General features: G+C 42.3%; 1 pseudogene; it reads left to right on the top strand.

The window, feature by feature from the left end:
• The first annotated feature begins 21,874 nt into the window (after positions 1 to 21,874).
• Positions 21,875 to 22,944, top strand: LOC147421895 (uncharacterized; annotated as a pseudogene).
• The last annotated feature ends 1,472 nt before the right edge of the window (positions 22,945 to 24,416 follow it).

The raw sequence follows: 24,416 nt of genomic DNA on the forward strand, positions 1-24,416 counted from the left end.
TAGTCTCAAATTTTTCAGTGCTAGTACTGGTACTATATTTTTTCTTTTGTTTTTTTAATAACTTTTTTCTATGGATAATGTTGCGCATGGATGCTGAGCTCACACGTGCACACTGTTGCACCTGGAAGCTCTGTGTAAGCTATCTACAGCTAACAGAGCTAATTAACACTAATTATCTCTACTCACACACTACCTAACACAGTAAACTACAGCTAACAGCTAACAGAGCTAATTAACACTAATTATCTCTACTCACACACTACCTAACACAGTAAACTACAGACTGATAGAACTAAAACTGCACATTACAGCCACTTAATAGTTCTCACCCATCTCAACAAAAACTAGTAAACATATGAAAGAAAGGCTTCCAGAGGTAGCACTGAGTGCTCCTCAAGCTTAATGCAAGGAAGTCCCTAGCAACGACGCCAAAAATGTGTGCTTTTCCGCACATGTTGAAGATTGGGAACTTGCCAAAACATCATGTGCGAGCCATGAATGGCTGCAAGCACACAACTAGACAGTCCTAGAAAGCTCAAAGAAACAATGGTGTGTCACTCACCGCTCAATGCTTTCGTTGCGAAGGATCTTCTACTGCAAAGAAGGAGTCACCACCGTCGTCGCGCTCAACCGCCTTGCCGCTGCAACGCTTGATCACTCTCTCTCTCTCTCTCTCTCTCTCAAGCACGTGCACACACACACACACACACACACACACACACACACACACACACACACACACACACACACACACACACACACACACACACACACACACACACACACGAGCACACGAAGGAGAAGGAGATAGAGGTAGAGAAAGAGCACTTCTTAACATGCACCTCACAGACTGAGGATTTTTATGTCAAATGGACCTTTTATTAGAGTTGGACCCATTCACACATGGGCGCCCACAGTGGCCGATCGTTGAAAAGCTACTGTAAAAATAAGATAAGTGGTGCGCCTCTCATCGGTGATCACCTACACACCTATTGTACCGACAAGCCCGGTCCATGACTCACAATCAAAAAAATAATAAGGCGTCCACTGAAGGTGATAGGGTTTTCGTGAGGGTTAACAGGGCACTACCAAATGGTTGACACAAACACTATGCACTACCGCATGCCACAAACGATGCCACTCCTTCCCGTGCAGTGCCAAAGCCACCACCTACACAGCACGTGAGGCAACAACAATAGCCACCCAATGTCAAAGTCTCTTCAAATCTTTGCCATAGAGTGAGTGCCCCTCTTGGATATATACCAAGAGTTTCTTGATTTTGCCCACGCATGTGGGATTATGTCAATGTCACATGGCAGCTCGCCACTTACCGCCCCCCAAGCTCCTCCATTTCCACCATGTGTACTAAAAAACTACAAAAAATGCCAATTCCTCCCCCACTTTCTTGCTTAGTTATCAAGTAGTCAAGCCAGAAGTTTCCATAAAAAGCTTCTTCCGAACTTCAAACTCACATGCGTGCTCAACACTTCAATTGTCTGATGACCTTGAATGACATACTCCAAAACGACCCAAAAATACCAAATCCACTATGGTTCCCACAATTGTCAAACTTCAACTTGCTATAACTTTGCACTCCCAACTCCGATTGATGTGTCTTCTCTTCTTGCTAGCTCCACTTAGTGCATATTACATCTACAAAGCTTGTTCAGCTTCAAAAAAACCCTCATGGTACATTCTCAAATGCAATCAAACTGCCACAGAGCCATTCCCTGACAAAATCTCAAACACCCGTAACTTGGCATCCGGGACTTTGATTGTGGATCTATAAAGACCGACATGCTCCACATTGTAATCTCTATACATCCATCACTTCAAACCGGCTTTGACCACTTGTCTTAATCTGCTCTATCCGTCTTGGATCTGCAAACACATCAAGCTTCAAAGCACCATATCTTGCAATCCATAGCTCTATTTGATGAGGCGTCTAGACCAACTGACTTAACACTTCAAGCACTACAATATCAAGCAAAAGAAGAGACCTATGAACCTATTTACCTACCATCTCATTTGGACCATTTTGAAGCCCTTCTGGCCTCTAAAAGTCTCATCACCCATACACATCAATTGCTACCTGCTCGCCTAGGATCTTCATACTTGCTTCAACCCTTTTCCATGCACTTGCCAGCCAACACATCCTTGCCTGTGTTATCTTCTATGGTTGACACACTTAATCTGTACCATCATTGCCCAACCCTGTTGTTAAGCATTTATGTTCAACCACACAATAGCTTTATTCTTCTACATACTGCAAAACTTGGAAAACACTGTTAGAAAACCAAAAACATATATACAATCTTATTCTACCTATGGCACCTCAAGTGGGTTGCCCCACCCCCTACATCACAAAATAATGTTTACCTGGATCAAAAAATTGGCACTGGTTCCGTCCATCCATTTGCAACTGCATCCCATAATGCTGCATCCCAATGCATAGACCATCATACTCGTAGGCCGCCCATGGCCTACCTTCAACACTCCAAGCATTCATTGGCAAACAATCCACTTCATACCAAGAACCACCAAGCATAGTGTCACTCAAAATGAATGTACCTAACCCCTCCTGCCCAACCGTACAAAGGGGAGGCCTCTTCCAAGGACCCTTGTACGTGCTTGATCATCCATTGCACATTTGTCATACCCTTCAACCAAAACTCACATACAGCTAAGGGAAGCATTAACATCTCCCTCCCTCCTTCGCCCCCCCCCCCCCCCCCCCCCCCCCCCCCCTTCTCTCTGTCTCTCGGAAATTTTCCACCATATGACATGTCTATTGGATTGAAATCTCCACCATCGTTGACTCCATGCTCTCCTCTTCACTAGTAATACACTCGATTCGAGCATCACGGAGCCGTCTTGCTTCAACCACCTCTTGTATTGCTGCATCATGCTCTACCAATGAAGAGAGAAACTCTCTCCACACCGTTTCATCTTGGTCCTCCTCCATAGGCATGGACCCCTCCACTTGGTCTGAATCAAACATCTTGGCTTGCAATGTTCCCTGGTCTTCAAACATTTTTACCACATCTCCATTCACCTACATAAGATCAAACTCTTCATACCTTGACTGGAAAGACTTTGTTTCCCAACTTGTATCTGCATCCATAGAGTTGCAATCATTTGACTCAACCTCATCCTCTGTCTCAAGCTTGGGATTCTCCTCTGTCTTCATATCTTCGACTTCATCTGCAAACCTTACCCTCTGCTCTCTACCACACTTCAAAGGAGATTGAAGAACCATACCTTGACTTGGCAACACTTCTCTTGTCTGATCTAGAACTGTCTTCATTTATTTAGCAACTGGAGCCACTCTCATTGGCATCCTTAGCATGGAACCTACCTTGTCTCTTTGCAACCACAAGACCCTCAGTCCTTCTCGTACCGGCACTTCCTTTTTCACCACCTTTGGCTTGAATTTCAATGCTTCAATCTGGTTTGTCACCATAACACCTGGAAACCCCTACATTGCCAGTAGCTTCTTCACAAGCTTCTTGGTCCGCCCTTTTGCTAGAGCCAACGCTTCCTCATATAACACCGGGCCATCAATCTCCACCTTGTCTCGCACCTCTTCATGCAAGTAGTCCAAAAATTTGCTCAACTTAACAAAATCCACATTTGTAGCAACAGTTACCTGGACCAACTTTAACCAAAGGGCTTTGAATTCCCAAATGAACGTCTAAAAATTCCCTTCCAGACTTTGCTTCAACTCATCCAGCTTTCTCTTTTCCTCGTACAACCACACATCTACTATGGACTTGCTCCAAAAGCCATCTCCAAGGCATCACAATTTGTTTTTTCTTCTTCAAGTAGTCCATTGAACAACCGCTCTGCTTTTCCACAAACCAAGAGTAGGAACATTCACATTGCTCCATCTACTCTTGACACACCGCTTTTCAACAGGACAAAATATAGTCCTATAGCCATACCTTCGGGTCTTCAACCCCTATAAAAATCAGGAATCCCAACCAAGCCATCCTTAGCAATACCTCCTCTTCAAAACTCGCATCTTCAAAACCGACAAAATTGCCACTTCAACTTTAAACGAGAGCATCAGTAAGATCCTCAGTGGGAGCACCAAAAGATGGAAAGGGGAACACACCCAAAACACAATCAACACGCCTCTCTATAGCCCAGGATATACACGTCACACCAATCCACTAGAGTTCACCTTAAAAACTCACGCAACTCATAGGAGAACCACCATTTGCACACAGCCATACGCATGCATGCAATGCAACAATAGAAACCAACTCAATCATTCAGCACAATACAATTCATTGCCTTCCCCACACACACAATCTCTCTCTCTCTCTCTATCTCTCTCTCTCTCTCTCTCTCTCTCTCTCTCTCTCTCTCTCTCTCTCTCTCTCTCTCTCTCTCTCTCTCTCTCTCTCTCTCTCTCTATTCCTCTTTGGACAATAGATCTTGGGGGCACACTTGCCGACAGACGCCCGATAATGCACACAGACAAGCAGAGAAGAGAAGGGGGAATCAATGGCAAAATGCTGGCAATGATGGCTTCAATACTCAAGAAAAGACACCATATACAACATAGCTCCAAGCCAGCATACACATCGGCAAGCTCAATACCACAATCTTCAACCCTCTTGGCTTCACATTAACTTCATTTCTAAACAGTCTCCTCTCGGAAACACACCATGGCTTGATGCCCAACAACGGAGCAAAATGGCAAAAAGTCTCTAGGTCCTCCCGTACAACTGCCAAGGAAAGAACCCTTACAAAATCATGAGAATTTCCTCTTATAGGAGTGTGCAAAAGCTCTCAAAAAAGAAAAACATTTTGTTTCACTACTCGTGTAGCTCAACTTGAGTCTCTTTTAGCATTTTTTTGCATTTCATACTCCTGGCTAGCTCATTTTAACAACCCTGCATTGACCACACTTAGCACTATCACCTTTAGTAACCTTTGCATGGCACCAACACATCGATCACTTTCCACTACATATGGAGGACCTCTGTTCCAACTCCGAGTCAACCTACACTTCTTTGACCTGTGGGAGGCCCTCGCTTGGGATGTCATGGCACCGTGACTAGGGAGGAGCCCCCTTTATGGGAGTGGGAAGCACTAGATGGATCTGCCACATCATCATTGTTTCCAAAATTGTCAAACAACCAATGCCAGCACTACACACCACCATAGGCCACAGAGGTTGCCACTCGTGCCTGTGCAGTGCTAGAGGAACCACCTACATAGCGCCATGAGGCAATCGCCATAGCCACCCAACGGCAAAGGCTCTCGAACTTGTTGCCATAGAGTGAGTGCCCCTCTTGGATATATACCACAAGTTTCCTACTTTTCCTCGTGCATGTGGGATTATGTCAATGCCATGTGGCAGCTCGCCACTTACTGCCCCCCAAGCTCCTCTATTTCCACTATGTTTACTAAAAAACTTCAAAAAAAACGCCATTTCCTCCCCCAACTTTAAGCCACTGCCAGTTCTTGATCAGTTATTAGATGGTCAAACCGCAAGTTTCCATAAAAACCTACCTTTCTAGACTTCAAACTCACATGTGTGCTCATCATTTGACTGTGCAATGACCTCAAATGACACACACCCAAAAGAAACAAAAATACTAGATCCACTGTGGTTGCCACAATCCTCAAACTTCAACTTGCTATAACTTTGCACTCCCAAATCCGCTTGACATGCCATCTCTTCTTGCTAGCTCCACACAGTGCATATTACATCTACAAAGCCTGTCAAACTCCCAAATCCGCTTGACATGCCATCTCTTCTTGCTAGCTCCACACAGTGCATATTACATCTACAAAGCCTGTCAAACTCCAAAAAACCCCTGATGGCACATTCTCGGATGCAATCAAACTACCATAGAGCCGGCCCTAGCAAAATTGCAAACACCCGCAACTTGGCAATTGGGACTCTGATTGTCGATCCGTAAAGACCTTCATGCTCCACATTATAAGCTCTATACAAACATCACTTCAAACTGGCTTTGAATACCTATCCTCATCTGCCCTATCCTACTCAAATTTGCAAATACCTCCAGCTTCAAAGCACCATACCTTGCAATCCATAGCTCCAATTGATGAGCCATCTAGACCAACTGACTCAACACTTCAAGCACTAAAATGTCAAGCAAAAAAAGATCCACGTGAACATCTTTTCCTCCCATCCCATTTGGACCATTTTGAAGCCCTTCTGGCCTATGAAGCCTCATCAATCATACACATCAACTGCTACATACATGCCCAAGATCCTCATACTTGCTTTAGCCCTCATCCATGCACTGCAAGGATACACATCCCTGCATGTTCTATCTTCTATGGATGTCACACTTTAGCTGTACCAACATGTTAAAAAGTATATGGATCTTGGTCTACTAACATAGCTTGGTGAACATGAGATTGAGAGTGAGGTAAAGCAAGCATCAATGATTCTCAACCATTTGAAATTTTCTTTAACTCCACTCCCTCTATGTATGTGAGCGTGTGTGTGTGTGTGTGTGTGTGTGTGTGTGTGTGTGTGTGTGTGTGAGAGAGAGAGAGAGAGAGAGAGAGAGAGAGAGAGAGAGAGAGAGAGAGAGAGAGAGAGAGAAATGCAAACTTGCAGACCTTGCATAATGAGAGATAGATTTGTAACTTGGTGGATGGGACCAAACCTAAACAAATCTCACAAAATTTAAGGCTATATGTGCTCACAAGAAGGAAATGGAGCCCAACACACTAAAAGGAAGTAAAAGATCCACGTCTTTAGGGAAGGAAGTTTCATACCAAGAAAATATTTCTTCTTTGAAAGTGACTAACCCACCCTTCATCATCATTTGCATATCCTTAACAATGCGTTGATGATGAATGCCAATAAAAGAGAGGGACATCGAATCATGATAGCCTTAATCATGTTATGGTGGTGATGAGTGAAGAGTTCAAACAACAAGACTAAGTAGTTAAGTGATGGCAACTTATAACGATTCAAATTATGAGATTTCCATTAATTGCCAAAGCATGTTATTCTATGAAAGATGACTACTAAACTCACCTATAGATGCACGAGCTTATCTCCCCATCTGCATGTTGCACCTTAGCGTAATCTTATCTCCCCATCTGCATGTTGCACCTTAGCAGTGATCCATCTTAGTTTCCACTCCTCCACCTGCACTTTGCACTTTAGCAGTTACTTAGATTATATAACATTCCCTTTGATACGAGACATGGAATTAGGACACTTGGGAGGTATTCTCCATTGTTGCACACTATGCTCTTTAAAGTTTAGCAATCTTAGCTTCATACCCTACTTGAGTGCTTGGCTTTCATCACATTCACCCTCATATTTATAACCTTCCAGCTACTTCATGGATGCTTGGCTGCCACCCTCATCTCTATAATCTCAATCATTGAGAGTCATTGATCAACTAAAAAAAGAGCATTTGATATATTTGATTTGGTCCCATAGATCATATTATAATCTTTGAGAGCAATAGTACTCTCCTTCTCTCTATACATACATACATACATATATATATATATATATATATATCTATATATATATATATATATATATATATATATATCTATATATATATATATATATATATATATATATATATATATATATATATATATATATATATATATAGGTTGTACGTATACATTTATATCTTTTGATATTGTTGCTCTGTGAGAGCCTGGACACTCTTTTTCAGATAATCTCACTTTGACTCTATGGAAGATGGGAGAAATCTCATATATTTATATATACTTTTCTCTAGTTGGCTATGTAGGAGTAATCTCTCTCTCTCTCTCTCTCTCTCTCTCTCTCTCTCTCTCTCTCTCTCTCTCTCTCTCTCTCTCTCTCTCTCTCACTCACTCACACACACACACACACACACACACACACACACACACACACACACACACACACACACTTCACTGGATCTATGGGAGCACAAAGCAGATCTCCCTCCTTCATCCCCCCCTTCTTTCTCTCTCTCTCTCTCTCTCTCTCTCTCTCTCTACCCCCAGGCTTTGAGTTGCAGATCTTGGCTTTGACTTGTTGAATTGATCTTTGATTCCCCCCTCCTATTTAATAGATTGATTTTTGAGCTCCACATGTCATATCAATCTCTGAGGTCTCTTTGGATTTTTCCTAAGACAATAGAAATTCTTCTCATTTGTGTGTGTGTGTGTGTGTGTGTGTGTGTGTGTGTGAGAGAGAGAGAGAGAGAGAGAGAGAGAGAGAGAGAGAGAGAGAGAGAGAGAGAGAGAGAGAGAGAGAGAGAGACTCTTCTCCATTGCCCCAATGGCCCTATCTCACATTAAAGGAAATGGGAGCTAAGCCGAATGGATGCGATAGTGCGTATCACCGACAAGGGGATAGGCTCAAGCACGTAAGGTGTGAGTACGGTTTTCTCTTTTAGTGAAGAACATGGTTTTGTAGTTGGGGGCAATATGGGTGGTGTAATGTATGAAGCGCGATGCACCGGATTTCTCCCAAGCCGTAATACATTGGTGTTGTAGAAAAGCTTCATTCACTTGGGAGTCAATTGAAGCATCATGTAGCAAGTGTAGTGCCTCCCATCTCCCAAACCACTTCTTTATGTCTTGCATCCATCCCATGCTCAAGATCTTGCTTTTATGCATCTTTTGAACTTTTTTGCTTGCTTCCCATGCAATGGCAGGAAGTCGATGTGAGGGGTTTTGACGCATCTTTATCATGTAATCCACAACCATTTCCATGCCCATACCGCAATTGGAAGACATTCCAATTCAAGAAGTAGGAGAATATATGGTGTTTGTGTCTTCACTTGGAGAAAGTTTGTAAGAAAATGCTTTTGGACATTCTCAAACTCTTTCCAAGTAGACTTTGAGATGCTCTCGCCCCACACTTCAACTCCATAAAGAAGAACCGGTGTCACCAATGCATCACAAAGATACTTATTGAGAACCCAACACTTGATGTTTACTGCATTACACATGTTCTCAAATGCATGATATGCTCTCTTTCCCACTTTCAAACGACGCGTAGCACATTCATGCCACTTGTGATTGGACGGAACCTCAAGGCCAAGGTACTTAAAGCTCTAAATAACTTCAAGTGTCTCATTGTTGTACACAATGCATGGATTCTCCTTATGGTTGGCTTTCACAAGCATAACCTTTGTTTTGGATTCATTCACAATCAGCCCACTATGCAAGCAAAAGTTCTCAAGGACAACCATAAGCTTTTGTGCATTTTCTAAAGTGTGTGCTAGAAGCACTACATCATCCGCATACAACAAAAGCATGATTACCGCATTGCAAGACCTCTTCAATGCCTTCTTCTTGCATAAAGTCAATTACCATTTGTTCCTATTGATCGATACATAGACCAAAGAGAGTTGGTGACAACGGACATCCTTGTTTAACCCCAATAGTTGCTTACAATTTTTTTTGAAATTTCTCTTCCCATGCACAATTGACAAATCACCTTCTCATAGATTCACAAGCTTAAACTCACTTGGCACTTGGAGTTCTTCCATCTTTCTCCACAAATTGTTACGTGGAATCATATCAAAGGCTTTCTTAAAGTCCACAAAACAACAATACAATCGCTTTCCTTTCAACCAACTTTCCTCCATGAGAACACGAATAGTGAAAAGATGATCAATGGTGCTATGGCATTGACAAAAACCCGCTTGTCCCTTTGCACACTTGTCATTCTCTTTAGCCCAATCACTCAATTTTATCTCCATTAAGCACCCAAACAACTTCTCCATAAGAGACCCAATCATTATAGCTCGATAACTGTTTACATTCTCTACATCCCCTCCTTTATGCAAAGGCTTAACCCAATTAGTACTCCAATCATAAGGCATACCATGTTGAAGTGCAAGGTTGAACATATCACACATCCACTCATGGGTAAAATCTCCCGTCCATTTGATCATCTCCGGCTTGATACCTTGAAGATCTCCCGCTTTGCGAGTGGGCAACTTTTCAAGCCCATTGCATATGTTGTTGGCGATCTCCCTTGACGCCATACAGTTCAGTACTAGTACCTCACTTTGAAAAGGAGTGGATGTCACGTGACACATCCAATCCTATGTGTATGTGGACAAGCTACAGCATGACCAGGGTTCAGTTTAGTCAAGTCAATCTAGAATAGGAAGTGATCTGGCACTTTTGTGAGCTTGTTCGTAGACCGTGCATGTCCAAACACTTAGATTAGATGCATATTCTCTGGTTGCACATAGCATGACCATCAAATTTATATCAGAACCCATCAAGAGCATTTTTACAGTGCATAGATCTATTTTCCCTATTTTTGACATTTTTCACTTATTATTTTTAAGTGACTTTTGTTGGGAACTAGGTAGGGCAATTTTGCTAAGTATGTATATATAGAAACCTAGCGCTAGCACTTTCTGATAGAAGAGGCACCAAGAACAATTTGTTCAATCGGCAACTTCTCAGCAAGACTCCCCTCGTGACAACCCTAACGTTTTCACTCACCAGAAGGCCTAGCGTTTTTGCATCAGATCAACGAGCGTTTTTGCACTTGCAAATTCTCGACGACAGTAGACATCAGATAAACTCTAGTGTTAGCAGATTCCCCACAAAAGATAACATATTCCCATCGTTAGTAGATTTCCACCGCAGGAACCAAAATCAACCCTAGCGCTTTTGGTTTGCAGATCAGCCTCGGCGTTTTGCAATTCATCGCGACAAATTAAACCCTAGAACCAATGTTTTCAGTTTTGAGCAGTCAGTTACCGTAGAAGAAGTACCGAGCCTTGCAGATCTCACCTTCCCGCAACAAATCCTCGCTGCACGGTGAGATTCATCAAGGTTTATAGTTTCATCTAGAAAAATGCAGATTTTAGCATCTGCGTTTTCAGCGCTTCATCGCCACATCGTCGTCATCGACATCGTCACCGACATAGAGTCAGAATTCAATAGATAAAGATTTGCAGATTTCAGTCTTAACATTCACAGATTTCAGCCCGTCTTGTCGTCGTCCTCATCGTCGTTGACATTGTTGGCAAATCCAAGCATTGTAGAGATTTGTGCAATCATAAGTAGACCGCTCTCACCATAGAGAGCGGGGCCTCTGGAGGAGGGTTTTATAACATCCCTGGTGTCGTGTTCTCTTCTCTCTCTCTATCTCTCAGCCTCAGCACATTCACTCACAGTGTCCATTCACTTTGTTTGTGTCCATAGCACTCTCTCATTAAAGAACGCAAGGATCTCCCTTCCCTAAGTAATAGGAACCTTGATCACAATTCGGAGCACTCATCTTGAGCAAATTTTAACATTCACTTCTGTTGCACCTTACATTGGTATCAGAGCTTTGGCACTGTTCTGTATCACCCAAGGAAAGAACCACAAGAATTTGTTTTTTCTTTTTGAGGTCGCATGTAACCCAAGTCCTCTTGGGCTTGTCGATTCCTAATTGTGTTTTTGAAGAGTGACATGAAACCCAGAAAAGATGGGCTTGTCCAGCCTCTCCTTGTGCCTCTTTTCACTCATTGAGAGTGGACTGTGCACTTAGCGGCCGGCCAATCGATGTGAGATGGGAGAAAGCAACCTTGGTGTGAGCCCAAGGCCGCCAAGGGGTGCGCCTGCAGGAAAGAGAAGATCTCAGGTAAAGACAAGATCCTTTCCTAACACAGATTGCAAGCTAAAGAAGAACCTCAAGACTACAAGACCTCAAGAACCTCAAGACTCCCGAACCTCAATACCCTCAAGAACTCAAGAACTCAAGAACCAAGACCCACAAGAACCCAAGTTCCTCGTGAACTTACGAACCCAAGACATCAATGCATGGTCATCACCCAAAGAAAAATGGATACTTCGCATGGGAGTGGTGAAGAAGATTTTTCCCCACCAAGAGGTTTTTCCGACCCTCCCCCTTCCCCATCTACGCCAAGGATTGCACCAACTCCTATGGAGCTTTTTGACAAGATGATGATGGGTGGATAGGAAGTTAGAACGTGAAGAAAGAACAAAAGGAAGAAATTGATCTTAAGTACCAAGAAAGAATGGTAGCCATAGAGTGTAGGTATGAGCAAGCATGCTTGGAAGCCAAAGTATGACAAGAAAAATTGGATCATGAGAACAAAGAAAGACAAGAGGAATTTGATCGTGAGAACAAAGAAAGACAAGCAACATTTGATCGCGAGAACAAAGCAAGACAAGAGAGGGGCGACCAACACATGAAAGAGTTGTGGCGACTTTTTTCCATTGGGCACGTGCAATTTGAACAGAATCAGGAAAATGAGACTCTCTCAATCTCTTCTTCTCCAAAGCATGACACACGTGAAGATTTGCATGATGATTTGAATGAGACTCTCTCAATCTCTTCTCCTCCAAAGCATGACACACATGAAGATTTGCATGATGATTTGAATGATGATGATGATGAGCATGATGATTTGCATGATCAAGATGCTATTATTCACGAGCATGATGATTTGTAGGAAGAAACTGTGATTGTTCACAAGAATGATGGTTTAGTTGATACGTTGTCTAGTGAAGCTAACCTCATTGCAGATTTGACCAATCACGAAGAATCAATCTTGGATCTCGAGTCGAGGTCCAAAGAACGCCCACAGGAAGATTCAATCGATCACAAAGAACCGATCTTGGTTCTCGAGTCGAGGTCCAATGAACCCCCACAGGAAGTATTATGTGTTCGTTTGATTAGTCATCATGCATTGTTCTAGTTTTTCATTTGTGATGCTTTCCTGTATTTTTCTCACCGTCCTTATGTAATCCCTTTTCACAGGCATGCCATATTGTATGTTGAACACGATTCACTCATAAATGAGCACGGATGTATGCGGATGATTCATGAAAAGATGAAATGTTTGCACCCAAGGAATTCACATTCCATGTCTCTTCCTTGGCATGACACAATATCCAAAAGAGCACAAGAAAGATTGAGCATGAATCATGGGCATTTCCATTGTGATTTGCCATAGTTGACTGATTTAGATCAGAAATTCAAGATTGGACCGACCCCATTGTTTGTGTGTGTTTGATGGATGGTTTGGCACTCCGTCACTTTGTTCATTTGCATTGCATGCACAATTTTTTTGAAGGAATAGTATTTTTCCAGTCACTTTACATGGAATGAGTATGTTCATATTTTTGTGTTGGGAGTGCTTTCAGGAATTTTCAGTCTCTGAGATAGGTAGACGCATGACTCTAGACAAAGTTGAACCATTGAAGGAGCCACAGAAGACTTTGTGTCGCTTTCGATGTGGCCCAAAGAAGCAAGCGTTGCAGACATTTATGAAGTTCAAGTATCACATGACCCACACATCAGAGTTGGCTGGCGAAGAGTCCTTTCCAGGATTCGAGACGTTGTTGGCGAACTCCCTTGATACCATATAGTTTGGTACCAGTACCTCACTTAGAAACGGAGGGGATGTCACGTGCACATCTAACCCTATGTGTACGTGGACAAGCTACTTCATGACATGGGTTCATTTCAGTTAGCTTAGGAAGTGTTCTAGCACTTTTGTGAGTCTGTTCATAGACCGTGCATGTCCAGACACTTAGATTAGATGCATATCCTCTAGTTGCACACAACATGATCATCAAATTACAGTCAGAATCCATCAGTAGAATTTTTACAGTGCATAGACCTATTTTTCCTATTTTTGATATTTTTCACTTATTATTTTCATGTGACTTTTGTTGGAAACTGGGTAGGGCAATTTTCACAAGCAAGTATATAAAGAAACCTAGCACTAGCACTTCTGGGAAAAAGAGGCAGCATGAACCCGATGTTCATCAGGCAACTTCTTAGCAAGACCCCCCAAGACAGAAGACCTAGCATTTTTGCCCTTGCAAGACCTAGCGTTTTTCATCCACAGACAGCCTTCGCGTTTTTGCATGGCAGATCAGCCTCAACGACAAGAAGATACAACAGATCAGCTCTAGCATTAGCAAATTCCACAACGTTAGCAGATCAGCCCTAGCGTTAACATATTTCCTCAGCAAGGACAATTTTCAGTCCTAGCGTTTTTGGTTTGCAGATCAGCCTCGGCGTTTTGCAATTCCATCGCAACAGAATCAACAGTAGCACTAGCGTTTTTAGTTTTCAGCATTTAGACACAACTAAAGAAGTCATGAAGCTCGCATATCTCACCTTCCCATAGCAGTTCTTCGCCGCACGGTCACATCCAGCGTAGTTTGTAGATTCGGCCAAAAAAACACAGATTTTAGCATCTACATTTTCAACTCATCATCGTCGCATCGTTGTCATTGACATCATCATCAACATAGAGTCAGAATTCAGCAGATAAAGATTTACAAATATCAGCCCTTAGGATTTTCAGATTTCAACCCGTCTCATCGTCATCCTCATCGTCGTCGACATCGTCGACAAGTCCAAGCATTGTAGATTTGTGCAATCAATAGTAGACCACTCTCGCCATAAAGACTGGGGCCTTCAAAGAAGGGTTTGACAACATTGTGGTGTCATATTCTTCTCTCTCTATCTCTCAGTCTCAGTATTTTCATTCACAGTGTTCATTACTTTGTTTGTGTCCATTGCACTCTCTCACTAATAGAACAGAAGGCTCTTCCTTCTGCAAGTAAAAGGGACCCTTGAGCACAGTTCGGAGAACACATCTTGAGCAGAGTTCAACATTCACTTCCACTACACCTTACATTGGGATGTCACGTGACACATCCAACACATCCAACCCTATGTATCCGTGGATAAGCTACAACATGACCAGGGTTCTGTTCAGTCAAGTCAGTCTAGAATAGGAAGTGATCTGGCACTTTTATGAGTCTGTTTGCAGACCATGCATGTCCAGACACTTAGAATAGATACATATCCTCTGGTTGCGCACAACATTACCATTAGAATCCAACCTAATCCATTAGGAGAATTTTCCAGTGCATTAGACCTATGTTTCCTATTTTTGACATTTTTCACTTATTATTTTTAAGTGACTTTTGTTGGGAACTAGGTAGGGAAAATTTCATAAGTTTGTATATATAGAAACTGAGCGCTAGCACATTTTGGCAGAAGAGGCAGCATGAGCACTTGCTCAACAAGCACCTTTTCAGTAGGACCCCCCTAGCATGGCCTAGCGTTTTTGCAAGACAGATCAGCCTTGGCTTTTTTGCATTGCAGAGCAGCCTCGACATTAGCAAACACAGCAGAACCACTTCATGATAGAAGATCAACCCTAGCATTAGTAGTTTTTTCCCAGCAGCATAATTCAGCCCTAGCGTTTTTGGAGCAGCAAGACATCCAACACTTTGCAATTCCATCGCGACAGAACCAGCCCATACACTAGTCTTTTCAGTTTTCAGCCTTTAGGCACAGCATAACAAATCTCGAACCCCGCAGATCTCACCTTCCTGCAGAAGATGCTCGTCGCACGGTCATATCCCGTGCAGTTTACAATTCCAGCCCAGAAAACGCAAATTTCATCATCAACATTTTCAGCGCATCGTTGTTGTACCGTTGTCATCAACATCGTCACCGACATAGAGTCAGAATTCAACAGATCAAGATTTGCAAATTTCAGCCTTATATTCTTAGATTTTAGCCCGTCTCGTCGTCGTCGACATCGTCGGCAAGTCCAAGCATTGTAGAGATTTGTGCAATCATAAGTAGGCTGCTCTCACCATAGAGAGTGGGGCATTTGGAGGACGATTTTACAACATCCCAGGTGTCTTATTCTCTTCTCTCTCTATCTCTCAGCCTCAGCACCTTCACTCACAGTGTCCATTGCACTCTCTCATTCAAGAACGGAAGGCTCTCCCTTCCCTAAGTAAAAGGAACCTTGAGCATGTACACTTTGTTTGTGTCCATTGCACTCTCTCATTAAATAACAGAAGGCTCTCCCTTCCCTAAGTAAAAGGAACCTTGAGCACAGTTTGGAGCACTCATCTTGAGCAAAGTTTGACATTCACTTCTGTTGCACCTTACATTGATATCAGAGCTTTGGCAGTGTTTTGTATCAATCAAGGAAACAACTACAAGAACCACATAATTGTTTTTTCTTGTTGCGATCGCACGTAACCCAAGACCTCTTGGGCGTGTCGATTCCTAATTGTGTTTTTGAAGAGTGATAGGAAACCCAAGAAAGAAGGACCATGCACTTAACGGCTGGCCAATCGACGTGAGGTGGGAAAAAGCAACCTTGGTGTGAGCGCAAGGCCGCCAAGTGGTGCACCCGCGGAAAAGAGCAGAACTCGGGTGAAGAGAAGATCCTTCTCTAACACAGATTGCAAGCTAAATAAGAACCTCAAGAACCCAAGAACCCAAGAACCTCAAGAGCCCCAAGAACCTCAAGACCCCCAAGAACCTCCAGAACCCAAGACCCCAAGAACCCAAGACCCACAAGAACCCAAGTTCCTCGTGAACTTAAGAACCCAAGACTTCAGTGGATGGTCATCACCCAAAGCGATATGGATACTTTGCATGAAGGTGATGGGAATGGAGAAGGTGAAGAAGAGTTTTCTTCACTAGAAGGTTTTCCTGACCCTTCCCCATCTACGTCAAATATTGCACTAGATCGTATGGCAGCTTTCAACAAGATGATGATGGACAGGGAGTTAGAACGCATGGGCTACTTAATTTTAGAGCCTTTCTGAGTAAAGAGTCACTTTACTAGTTTTTTTTGTGTTGATACTTTGGTGACTCTACTTTATTATACTGGCATTTTTTGTTGTTTTGTTCATACTAGGAATACCTAAACTTGACCAATAATCTTCTAATATGGATGGCCTGAGGAGACAAGTTGTTGCCTTTTCCCTAGATATGACTTGATGCCTGATGTTGGGTTTAGACGTTTCAGATGACCTCTTTTATCCCTTTTGATAGTGTCTCTTCTTGGCTAGGATTGTGATGGTTGAATCTCACTTTTTGTGCATTCTCGGTGTATGCTACATATACTGTAAAGAACCTGGCTAGTACTAGTGATTTGACTAGGAATGATTCAAACTCAAACATTAGTAGCTTATGAACTGTAGTTTTTGTATTGCTATTGGGAGCTTTTTTACTACTGTGGAATTCCCACAACTGTATATGTGACTGATTTATGAAATTGGTCTATAGGACTAGTAGATTCTAATGAAATCCAATATGGCTATAGTGTGGATTAGCCAAGAAGGTCGCTTGTAGCTAAGACTTTGGCTTGTACTATTCACTCATATAAATAAGCACTGTGGGGTTGGTTTTTGAATGATGGCCTAATGTGTAGGTCATTTTGGAATTCATATACTAGTCTAATACAAGGTACCAATTGAATGAAGAGCTAGCTAGATAACGAACTGGCTGGTTGACTACTTGTTTGGCTTATTTTTTAGGAGACTTTACACTTCAAAAAGTTTGGGAAAACACTTGGATTAGAATGGGTGTAACATTTAATGATCTAGTAACTTGTGTATAGCAGAAAATAGCATAGACATAGTGAGCATTTCATTAAGAATAGATTCCTAATGAGCACATCAAGAGTGCTTGGATGGAGAAAGCAACAAAAGCAGCATAACACCTAGTTAGATAGGCATGAACAATACTTCAAAAAGAGAGAGAAATTAAGCTATTGACAACAATTGAGGAACGGATTTACATGGAGCCGGTCCCTCCTCCAAAAGGCTTTGTATTATAGGTTTCCCCAATCAAGGGAGACATTTTACAATACAATACTTTGTGTTCCTTCAATAATTTTTTGGTGCAATGAAGATGGAAGATTCAAGCACCAAGCTTACATTTGAAAACACAAAATCAATTCCCTCACGGTCTCAGACCCAAGACCTCACACACCTTCGAAGATGGTGAGAGCTAGCGGGGTATGAGAGTAGATCGAGAGGAAGGAGTATTCTTACGAGAAATAATTATGTCTCCTCACATAATCACTCTTAATAGCTTAGCATAGATTAGTAATTAGCATGGTAGAGGAGATGAGCATGCATTGGAGCTTGGATCTTGGTTGGGATTGCATCACAAAGCCAAGAGTTGTTGGTGTGGGCCTTCCTTCTCACAAGTTTGGAGTAGATGATGAGCTTTCCATTAAATCTTAAGAAGAAGATAGTCTTCTTTACTTCAACATGAGATTTTGTGAGTGTGTGTGTGATAATGCCTTACAAAAATCAGCCCCCCCCCCCCCCCCCCCCCCCCCCCTCTCTCTCTCTCGGTCGCGACCCCTCTTGCTATTTGCTCATGATGACATCCTATTGGCCTTTGCAAAGCTTAGCTAGTGACAATTAAGAAGCATAAGTGATAGCCGTGTGACATGTGTCCCCCTTTCCCCTTTTGTGAGAGCTTTAGGTATTTAAATAATGCAATTCTAGAGAGCTTAATTTCTATTTTTTCTTTTATCAAGTGTTTTTAAATGAATTAAACTAAAATTACTCTAGACTAATCCTCATTGGTCCACCTCTATGGCCATCCAATAGGATTTGAATGCACCTTGGGGGCAACTAGGCTAGGAAGATGACATGTGTCCACTATGCCCTTTGTGTAAAGGGATCTTGTAAGAGTGTGTGTGTGTGTTTCTCTCTCATCCCCTACATATAAGGCTCGCCCCCTCCTAGATAGGGATATGGGAAGACTTTTGAGTCTTCCCACAAGCATCCAATTTTTCCCTAAAGCTCGACCATTGAGTATTGATTTAATTTTGGAACCTTAGCATTTTGGAAGGCTTAATGGGATGAACCTTAGGGTCTTTGAAGCCCATTGATGCACATTGATCTTTTGCAGATGGCCCCCCCTTTGGATCCCTACAGTGATCTGGTCTGCCAACCTAACCAATATTCTAGCTTTTTCTCCCCTGGTACTTCCCCATATTAAATGATCAGTTTAACATGAGAAAAGGATTTAGGAGAATTAGATATTAGTTATTATGACATTACCTCTCTCTTGAAATCATAGTTGTCCTCGACTATGGGGTAGAGAAGATATAGCCTATTCATTAGTACTTTTTCTAGAGGATAGAGGATCCCTATCTTACCCTATGACATCGTTCCAGAATGGATGACTAATCCATTTGGCACTTGAGAGCCTAAGCTATCACAATCATATCTGCCCATTAATCTTCCATAGTAGAGTGACGAGCTCTACTTGGTGTTTGGAAGACGTTGTCTCTGCAAACTTGATCCTAAGCATGCATACATCTTAACATTTGTGCACAATAAAGAAAAAGATATTCTTACAAGACAAAAACTTTGTTCATTTTAAACATTTTTACATTTGCTTACTCTAGGGAAGCATTGTAAGCATTGACAAGGTTTAGGTTATCCTTTAATTGTATGCCTTGCATCCATCTATCATGTTCAAAAGGATAGCTTGTAAACTTAATAAGATACTGTTGGATAATATTACCACTTCTTAATACCTTGTCTTCATGTCGGAGAATGGACTTGGGCTGTAGCACCTCTTCTTGGTCCTCGATCCCCGGTTGGTCTTCAATAGTTGGTTCTTGAGGTGGCTCTCCTTTGTAAGGATTTAGTAGGCTCACATGGAAAGCATTTTGTATGAGCCAATGACTGGGCAGCTTAAGTTGATAGGCCATCTCATTGATTGGTCTAAGAATCTGGAAGGGACCATAATACCTTTTTGCTATTTTAGCCAAGTACTTTTGGTGTCCCGTAGGATTCTTGCCCGTCGTGTGCATTAAACGAGCCTTGGGAAAATTTAAGCAAGACCCAATTATTTTATTTAAAGGCTTGGGCTCTTCTGTGCTTATCAGCAGCAACAGCCTTTTGACTTTACTATGAGATAGAGATAGAATCCTTAATCTTTTGGAAAGATTCTTGTAGGTCTCCACTATACTCATCGGCAACGAAGATCTTCCCGTGTACCTTAAGTAGCAGGGGACTTTACATCTTCCCTCAATTACCTCGAAAGGTGCTTTTTCCGTGGAGGTATGTATAATATTATTGTAGGCATACTCCACCAAGGGTAAGTACTTCTCCCATTGGGATCTTTGATCTACTTCCATTATGTAGGCTTATAGTAGATCAAGAATTGTTAGGTTAGCTATTTCACTTTGGACATCCGTTTGAGGGTGATAGGCCGAAGAGAAGTTTAGCCGTGTCCCTAAATTCTCAATGAGACCCTTCGAAAAATTACTGGTCATTCTAGGATCTCTATCCAACACTATGGACACTGGCAGGCCATGGAACTTGAAGGTTTGTGATATGAAGAGAGTTGCCATTTGATGGGCTTTGATAGTCTTTTTGACAGGTATAAAATGAGCTTGTTTGCTGAACCTGTCTAGTATCATCCATATTCCCGTATTCCCAGATAGTATTCGGCAATGCAAAGATAAAATCCATGGATATGCTCTCCCATGGTGAATTAGGGATTGGCAAAGGTTGAAGCAATCCAGGTTGCTTCTTGCTATCAAACTCTGTCTTTTGGCATATCACACATTTAGAAAGATACTCTTGTATGTTTTCTTTCATGGCAGGCCAATAGACATATGTTTCTATCTTTTAGGGTAGAATGAATCCCTCTATGTACCGCATAAGGAGGAGCATGAGATTCATACATTACTTTCTCACATAATGACTTAGTAACGCATAGTCTATTTCCATAGAGAAGATAACCATCTTGTAAGATAAATGGTTTCTCTTTCTTCCCTAGTGCAAGGACTAAAATAACATCTCTAAAATCGGGATTAATAGCGTACTCATTCTATGATAGAAGATAGATCATTGTGAGTTGCTATGGAAACCGCGTTTACTCTTGGCCGTAGAGTGCATAGGCTACTTGATTATGCTTGCCACGAATGTGAGCAATATGAAAATGAGATTGAAAAAGGAAATTTGCCCACCTTATTTGTTTGGCGGAGAGCTTGGTCTGCGTCATGAAGTACTTAGGGCTTTGGTGATCCGTCAGCAGAATGAAAGGAGTCTCCAATAAATAGTGCTTCCACCAGTCTAAGGCATGTAGAACTGTGCAAGGAGTTTCTTTTCATATATGCCTAAATCTTGCTCAGCAGGGTCGAGCCTTCGACTTTTGTAGGCTATGGTGTTGCGGTGCTGTGACACGTACATAGTGGGAATGAATGCTACAAGATCTATCTTGTGACTTTTTAGATACATAAGTATATTCTATAATGTACATATGCATATCTAAGAATAATAATAAGCTTTCTATCTCATCCTATTATTTATCTCAAGGGTAACATATTCTTACTTTATCGTCAAAAAGTACTATGGGGAAAAGTGTCAATAGCTCCGTCTCTTTAACTAGGGGCAAAAAGCATTGGTTCTTTCTTTCTACTATCTCATTATTATCTCACACCCTAGCTAGATCCTATATCTAGGGTAGCTTTCAATATATATGTATTCTATGTATTTTTAATAGCTAGTAGGAAGGAATCAAATCCTAGTGGGACACTAGCTTGCATGTTCTCAAAGATACACCTATTTGAATGCATTATTCCAAGCGTGATTACAAAACTTTGTCAAGGAGAAGTGTCATGCTTTCATATTGCATGAGGCGTCCATTGGAATCAAATGAAAGTATACGCTAAGGGGACCACAAGAAGACTTTTGCTGCCCAAACTATATCCTATTTTGATGATTTTTTTACACAAGGTTTCAATCTGAATTGAAAAACGGATATAAAATGGAAGTCGTAGCTTATGAGCTGATTTTTTTGTCTCTATTTTTGGGTATATTCATGCTAAGGTGGTACACTAGCTACTTGATTTTTTGGGGCTAGCCACTTCATGTTACTACCTAAGTTTGTAAGTGGTGGAGGTCACTTGTAGTACCGAATTTGAGAACATGGGAAGGGTTTTTTTTTCAATATATACATATCAGTGTCTTTTTAAAAAAAGTGAGTTTGAGTGGCTTGGGCCCCTTTGTAACAGCCGCGAGCGGGGGAATTATGACGCGGAGAGCTGGGGACATGGAGCTACTGTCACGTGTCAAACGGGCTCAGTCCTCTCCACAGCACGTCAAGGAGCAGGTGGGGAAAGAAAGGAAGGCACATAGGTACATGTCTCAGGAGCAAGAAGTCAGGCAGAAGGAGAGCAAGCCGGTGAGGAAGACACCACCCAGGCACGTCATGCATACTTCTCCAAACAAAACAGCTGCATCCTCTACTTCTGAGGGGGAGGACCATGACACACACAGGGTGAAGAAGAGAAGGCCAAATCCTACTCATACAACACCTGCTGTAGAGGAGAGGGAAGCTCGTCATTCCCGATCAGACCAAAACGTCGGAACCCCCGCTTCTTTTGCACCGATGTCTAGGTGGCAGTCTCCTCATGTAAACTTTGAGAGGAAGAGCTAGTTTTGCATGACAAAAGAAGATCCCCATGAGGTGTACAAGCTTAATTGTGCTGGATAGGATCCTAGGCTCCTGAATGAGGAGGATTTTTCAGATGAAGACTGGTTGCAAGTGTTTACTGAGGTGCCAAAGAGAGGCAACAAAGTCAAATGCAGGTTTGTTAAGAAGGAATTTTGGAGCAAATTTTGGAGCAAATTCTACTCCATGTTCACTTCGGTGTACCAGGAGCCTCCTGGGAACAGCCTCCTGGGAACTATGGTATGGAGGTAACAAAGGTATTTGCTAGGGGTTTCCTCTATGAACATTTGAGAGGGACTGTGAATTGGGCAGCTTTTGCTGAGAGCATTGTAGCCAATATGGAATCTAGCAAGCTGGAGCTGAAGAAACAGAGATGAGCAGCGTTCCACTCTGCAAGTGCACCGCAGAGCTTGCGATGCATGACCATGGTTATGAATGTAGATGATGGGGATGCCAGCAGGGGTTCTGGCTTACACAATGCGGCCAAATTTTCAAGGCTTGGAAATTTGTCTCTTTGTGAACTTGATGATGTTGGAATGGCTTTGGCACTTAGCCAAGCAAAGGCATTAACGAAGTACCATGAAGTGTGTAAAAGACGAGATGCCATACATGCAAATGTGCATCGAAATGAGGGGGCAATGTCAATCATTAACAATGTGACAACGTAGCTTGCTAAAGCCAAACATCGATTGGGGGAGCTGTAATCATCTGCGACGGACAGTGCTGATGTGGAAAGGGAGAAGGCACGGGTCTTCAAGCTCGAAATGACGTTAGAGACCTTGTAAGCTGAGGTGGAGGATGATGATTGCAGTGCATAGTTACTTGAGATTACTAGGGAAATTGAGATGAATGAAGAAATTCTCCCCATACTGAATGCTCATATCAATTTTGTAAACGCCATGCAACGCAGGAAAATTCCGATTCATTTGCAGGTTCCACCCCCCAAAGTGCCACCACCTAATGTTGAGATATCGTAGGTGCCTGATAGCTGCAGTGCATGTGGCCTACTCATGTATGACAAAGAGGCGTTGGGGATATTCATACTCCCCTGCAGACATGCTTACCACATATATTGTTTTGCCAACCTTGCTGGCAGAGAGGGAAAATGCTTGGCTACAAGTTGTGGTCATGTCATCCTAGATAATATCAAGGAATTAATGTTTGTAGACAACGGAGGCGACACATCTCCTGGATGCTTAAATTTTGGTAAGTAGGTCATTTTGCTTGTTTACATATGGTATCTGTGAATGTGGCTGAGAATGTGCATTATTATTACCATCTTTCTAGGTAACATATGGGTAGACACCTAACATAGAGGTAGTTGTGTTTGTGGTAGAATTAGTCTACTACTGGTACAACTTCAGGCCTGTGCATACTTGTACATGTCATATGAGCATGATCTCAAAGGTGGCTACCTATAATTGCATCTCCACAAGTACTAGCTTCCAAAGTGGTGCTTACTGGGGTAGACATCTAATAGTGTGACATGAAGGGTAGCCACCTTGTTAGACAGTAGCTATGGTGCCTATTTCTTAATGGCTAGCAGTTTCCCTCCAAGAGAACTGTGGTACCTCTTCTACGTGTGGTAGCAATGTGGTTGGCTAGGTGGTACCATGTATAGGTGTTCTAGACTAGATATTAGCTAGGTAGGTCTTAACTGGCAAGGTGGCAGCTGGCTGGGTGGTCAATGGCTAGTTGCTGACTAGCTACCACTAGCTACTCAGAGCTAGCTAGTGACTAGCTATTGCTGAGTGGTGGCTACCTAGTCAGCACTACCTAGCCACAGGTAGACACCCTTCAACACTACCTAGTCACAAATGCTGACTTGCTAGCTGGTTGGGTAGTATGTGGCTATGTGTCTAGTGACTATGTGGTAGATTCTACAAAGGTGGTACTACCTATGGTAGGTGGTGGTCCACCCCACCCAAGTCAGACCTGCCTAGTCACAAGTGCTGACTTGGTTGCTGGCTGGATAGTAGGTGGCTAGTGGCTTATGTGCTAACTACTATAAATTTGGTAGCTATGATAGGGGGTGACTACCACTTTATTGCCATGATCATGTGTCTTACATTCAATCTTTAGGCACCCATGTTTTACTGGCTAAATTGTAGCTATTATGGTTTGAGCCACCCAACACAGT

Source organism: Adiantum capillus-veneris, chromosome 27 (assembly GCF_014529385.1).
Source record: "Adiantum capillus-veneris isolate H3 chromosome 27, ASM1452938v2, whole genome shotgun sequence".
NCBI classification, from domain to species: domain Eukaryota; kingdom Viridiplantae; phylum Streptophyta; class Polypodiopsida; order Polypodiales; family Pteridaceae; genus Adiantum; species Adiantum capillus-veneris.